Below are 6000 nucleotides of genomic sequence, written 5' to 3'. Positions count from 1 at the left end.
TCAAGAGAATGAGAAAACAAGCCACCAACTGGGAGAAAATATTTACAAAACATACATCTGATCAAGGACTATTATCCAAAATATACATAGTCTTAAAACTCAACAATAAAAAAATGAACTACCTGATTACAAAATGGGCCCAGGTCTGAACAGACACCTCACTGAAGAAGATACACAGATGGCAAGTAAGCATATGAAAAGATGTTCAACATCATGTTACAGGGAATTGCAAATTAAAACAATGAGGTATCACTATACAACTATTAAACTGGCCAAAATCCAGAACGCTGACAACACCTAATGCTGGTGAGGATGAAGAGCACAGGAGCTCTCATTCATTACCAGTGGAAATGCAAAATGGTACAGCCATTTTATAAGAGCTTGGCAGTTTCTTACAAAACTAAACATTACTCTTATCATATGACCCAGCAATTGTGCTTTTTGGGTATTAACCAAAGGACTTGAAAACTTATGTCCCCACAAAAAACTGCACATGGATGTTCACAGAAGCTTTACTCATAATTGCCAAAACTTGGAAGCAACCAAGTAGGTGAATGGATAAACTGTGGTACATTCAATGGAGTATCATTCAGCGCTAAAAAGAAATGAGCTTTCAAGCTATGAAAAGACATGGAGAAAACTCAAATGCATATTTCTAAGTGAAAGAAGCCAATCTGAAAAGGCTACATATTGTGTGACTGATGTCAACCATATGACACTCTGGAAAAGGCAGAACTATGGAGACAGTAAAAAGATCAGTGGTGGCCAGGGGTTAACAGGGAGGGAGGGTTGAAGTGGCAGAGCACAGAGTATTTTTTAGGGCCGTGAAACTATTCTATGATATTATATTCTGTATGATACTATAATGATGGATACATGTCAGTATACATTTGTCCAAACCCACAGAATGTAGAACACCAAGTGTGACCCCTAATGCAAATGGACTATGGATTCTGGGTGACGATGTGTCAGTGTAGGTTCACTGACTGTGACAGATGTACCACTGTGGTGCAGGAAGTCAGTGGTGGGGAAGCTGTGCCTGTGTGGGATCGGGGGTATACAGGAACTCTCTGAACTTTTTGTTCAGTTTTGCTATGAACCTAAAACTGCTCTAAACACACACACACACACACACACACAACACACACATAGCCTGGATGCTTCCAGGAATTATGGATGGTCTAGTAGAGGTGGGGCACAGGAGATGAGGAGGGGAGGCAAAGGCAAGAAGTGGAATGAGGCTGGAGGGGCCAGCCAGGACTCCTTGTCTTGTGGGTAAGGGAGAGCCATTGAGGAGTGCTAAGCACGGAAGTGAAGTGACACGTGCTTTAGAAAGATCACTGCGGCAGCTAAGTGGACGGTGAATTGGGATGGTAGGATGTGCATGAGAAACAAATGAGGTGGGAAGTGGGGGGGGGCGTGGGAGGGAGGTCCAAGGGGGAGGGGATATAGGTATACAAACAGCTGATTCACTTCACTGTACAGCAGAAACACAACATGGTAAAACAATTATACTCCAATTCTGGAAAAAAAATAAAGTCATGAATTCACAGCCAAAAAAAAAAAAAAAAGAGAGAAACATATTAGGCAATTACTGGCAAAGCCTAGGAGTGAAACAGCAAGGTTCTAAACTGAGGCAGCAGCCAGGGGGTTGGACATATGACAAGGAGGCAGACGCTCCAGAGCTTGGTCCTGACCAGAAGTAGAGGTGCTTTGGGAGACAGCTGATGGAGATGAGCTCCCGACACTTGGATTTACAGGACTAGAGCGCAGGTGAGAAGCGGGCCGGGCACGGAGGTTGCCCATGGGTGGAAGGTAAAGCACAGAGTTGAGATCTCTCCCAGGGAGAAAAAAAAGAGGAGAACCCAAGGGCAGACTGGTAGGGGAGACCAGTGTTTCAGAGACAGGCAGAAGATCCTACAGCAGAGACAAGTGGAAAGAGGAGGTTCAGGAGGGGTGTAGTGAGTTTCACAGAAGCCGAGGGAAGGAGGTGTTTTCCACAGGTCAGTGTCAAGGGCTATAGAGGGATTGAGAAAGAAGAGGACTGAAAACAGGCAACTCTGCCACCTTTTTACCTGGAATCAAGCCTTACTTTTATACCTTTTTTTTTTTTTTTGCGGTACGCGGGCCTCTCACTGTTGTGGCCTCTCCCGTTGCGGAGCACAGGCTCCGGACACACAGGCTCAGCGGCCGTGGCTCACGGACCTTGCCGCTCTGCGGCATGCGGGATCTTCCCGGACCGGGGCACGAACCCATGTCCCCTGCATCGGCAGGCAAGCCTTACTTCTATTTATTTATCTATCTACCTATTTATTTATGTTGAAGTGCAGTTTTCAAGCAGGTAAATGAATAGCACTGTGGAATGGGATAATTTTTGAAGAACCTACATGAGACTTGGAGCAAATGAGAAGGAATATACATTTTGTAAAAACAAGTATTTTAAAAATTAACTCCAGACTTCTTGACTTATAATCCAGATAATCATTTAACAGGATGTGATTTACCACATGGTTGAATTCATACCATGGAATATTAGCCATTAAAAAGAATGGATTAGAGAGCTATGCCGGCTGACTTGAAGAGAACTCTGTGGGGTATTGAGTAAGAAAAGCAAGAAACATCAAGTGCCTGTAATATGATCCCAATATTGGCAAAGCAATGACAAAAATCTTATGATTTCTGATTGTCATTAGAGAACAAGGAAGAAAGTGTGGAAAGATACATGGCAGGGTATAGCTGTGTATATATTACATTTACCTGACATGGGAAGGGGGAGGGATAAGGTGGAGGAGAGGGAGAAGGGTGCAGCAAGTAATAAAAGAAAATAAAACAGGACACTAAACACTATATAAGAAATGGCCATATTTATGCATTTATATAAAACTATGCATATATTAAAAAAATTATAAAAAAATGAACACACAAAAATGACTTAAATCAAATCTCGATTGAGTTGAGTGCTGAGAGGGGCCCTAATCTTGTGGCAGTGGGGGTGAGCCAGCAAGGGGGACTGGCTGTCCTCCTGCAAGGACCAAGGACATCCACGGATGAGGTAACACTGTGAGGGCACCTGGGCCGTGTGCAGCCGTCTGGGAGAAGGAAAATGGCATTGAGGGTCTCATTTGAATTTTGGGCAAAGTGCAAGAACAGGGGAGAGTATTAACAGGAGGACTGAGATTTGAGAACTCATGGAACAGGAGATCAGAAGTCATTGTGGGCAAAGGGTTAGAACAGGGATAACAGAAGAATCTGTGAACGCAGGCGAGTACAAAGCCGGGTGCAGGTGTTAGAAGGACCAAGGCCCATGTGGACAGGTAACCCGGAGGCCCACAGAAGAGCCTCGAGGCCTGCCTCATGAGTAGGATGTGGCTACAAGTCTCTGAGTTACAGGCGAAGAGAAAACTGGAAACCAAAGAATGACATCAAGTACAGGAAAGTTCTTATCAACCAACGTACACACTTTTAATTGCAAAAAGTAAAAATTTTTGTTACATAAAACTTTAATTTACATACATTCTTTACAAGTTTGCAGTACATTAACTTACGGTCAATATTCCACACTGAACACAGAGTAAGAGCTTAGACCATTTGGAGCACTCGTGGTGGGACAGGTGTCCCCCTTCCTCTGTTCACTGGGACCACCCAGGCCCACCACCCTGGTTCCCTGAAGACGAGCTGCAGCCGTCCTGGCTCCCGTCCCTGATGGCGGCGGCGAAGAGGCTGAGCACTGAGTTCCTGCTTCCCTTTGCCTCTGCAGTGTTCTCCCCCAGCCTAGGCGTCTGTTACTGACCTTTCCCCAGGAGGGAGGGGGAGGAAGAGACCACAGCCAGCACTTTTCTGAGGGTGAAACTATGGAGAGAAGTTTGGAGGGAAAGTCGCCTATGAGGCTGGGGCTTCTCTGGGAATGCCACAGGTCTGTCCGTTTCCGTCACCAATTCTCATAGGTTAAGTGAGAGTTTGTTCCTTGAAAGGTTGGAAGTGCTCTGAGGGGCTGAAGTTTGAAGGGTAGGACACTGCTGACCTCACCTACCCCACAGAGCCGTTGTTAGGAATAATAAGGACGGCTATGCCTGGCACAAAGCAGGTGTCCCGACACCCCAATTTCTGTCTGAAACTCTAAATCGGTTTCCCTCCTCAGCACGGGTGCTTGCAGCTGTGGCTCACTCTTGGATTGATGCGGGCTGACGGACAGAGTTCAGCTGCATGAAGACAGGAGGAATGGCCTGTGGGCAGCCCCACCATGTCTGGACAGTTCCAGGCCTCTGCTTGCAGTTATGTTAACATTTCTTCTCTCTACTATTCTGAAGAGGGCTGGACATTTCACAGTCTCCAGAGAGGGAGAAATGACAGATTTAGCTCTAATGCTTAAATTATGCAGGACAGGGAAACCAGACACTAGAGGACCTGGACCATAGACGAGGTGGCTGGAGGGTTTCTCACCAAGGCCAGCACTTAAAGCCACATTGCGCCCGGTGGGTGGACTCGGATGTGGTGCACAAGGGAGACTGCCCGTCCATCTTCTCTGAGATGCTTTTGCAGAAGAAGCTGCTGGAGATATGGGGAGGCTGATGGCGACACAGCACGTTCCCAGAGCCTCCCATTTTTCATTTGTGACAAGGCTCTCTCCATAAGCACCTGACCTTTATAGCCTCCTGGCTCAGACATGCGTCTGCTCTGGACCCAATATACGCAGGTCCAAATGTGGAGAGACTCTCAAACCAAAATGCTATTTTAAAGCACATCTCTGGCACTCCCGTCCTTCAACCAATTTTAGTGGGTGAAAAAGTTTAAAAATGAAAGTTAATGAGTGTGGAACTTCTGACTCAGGAGAGTTTTTCTTCCATCAACAGGAGAACTCAAAAGCCTAAGAGATTCCTGTTTAATAATTGATTCTCAAAAGGTAGACAAGAGCGTCTTTCTCCTTGCAACCAGACTTCACTTTCCCCTACGACCTGGCCTGCTGGACAAGGATTAGATGAGAAGCAAACATCTGCTTTGAGGTTTTGAATTTTCACAATGGAAGGCACTGGTTAATGAGCAAAATATCATCTAGACTGTATTAAAATGATTGAGGCCATCACCTGCAGCTGAGGAACTATTTTGTTTTAAAATAATTGTTCCTACTCTGAGGTCTATGCTGGGTTTTGGAAGAAGGGAATAGAAAACGGAGAACTCAAAAACAAGTGATGTAAACTCCAAGGGGACCCACAACCGGAACTGGGCAGAGTCTTTCTTCTGGTCACACATCTGGAAACTTGTGGTGATGGGAAGATGGCTGGACATGGTTGTGTTCCAGCCACATTCACTCTTAAAAGAGTTTTCAGATGGGGAGGGAAAAAGTGAAAGGCTTTTTATAAAAGTCATCTGTTAGATTCTCTCCATTTCTGGCCAAAACAGTTTTGAAAACAAACCCTGGAGTTCCTGGCTTGCTGACCCTGCCCCTAGGTTCTCCTACCTGGCTGGGCACACCTGAGTCAATTAAACCCACAGCTTCATTCCTGGGCACCATACTTGCAGTAGCAGGAAAATAATGTGGAACCATTATTGGTGGAACCAGCCATCTACAGGACAGTCCTCAGCCCCAGTTTCTTTAGTTGTAAAATGAGGATCTAATACCTGCTTTACAGGACTGACAAAAGATCAGAGATCATGTATATCGAGACACTTTTTTTTAAAATTAATTGTTTGGTTTTTTTTTTGGCTGTGTTGGGTCTTCATTGCTGCACGCAGGCTGTGTCTAGTTGTAGCGAGCAGGGGCTACTTTTCTCTGTGGTGCACGGGCTTCTCATTGCGGTGGCTTCTCCTTGTTGCAGAGCACGGGCTCAGTAGTTGTGGCGCACGGGCTTAGTTGCTCTGTGGCATGTGGGATCTTCCCGGACCAGGGCTCGAACCCATGACCCCTGCATTGGCAGGCAGATTCCTAACCACTGCACCACGAGGGAAGCCATTCGAGACACTCAAGCTGGAATGGACTGGACAAATGTTACTATTTCTTTCTCT

Source organism: Hyperoodon ampullatus (genome assembly GCF_949752795.1).
Source record: "Hyperoodon ampullatus genome assembly, chromosome: 10".
Taxonomy (NCBI): Eukaryota; Metazoa; Chordata; class Mammalia; order Artiodactyla; family Ziphiidae; genus Hyperoodon; species Hyperoodon ampullatus.
The sequence above is the reverse complement of the archived record's forward strand: the minus strand, read 5'-3'. Positions refer to the sequence as shown.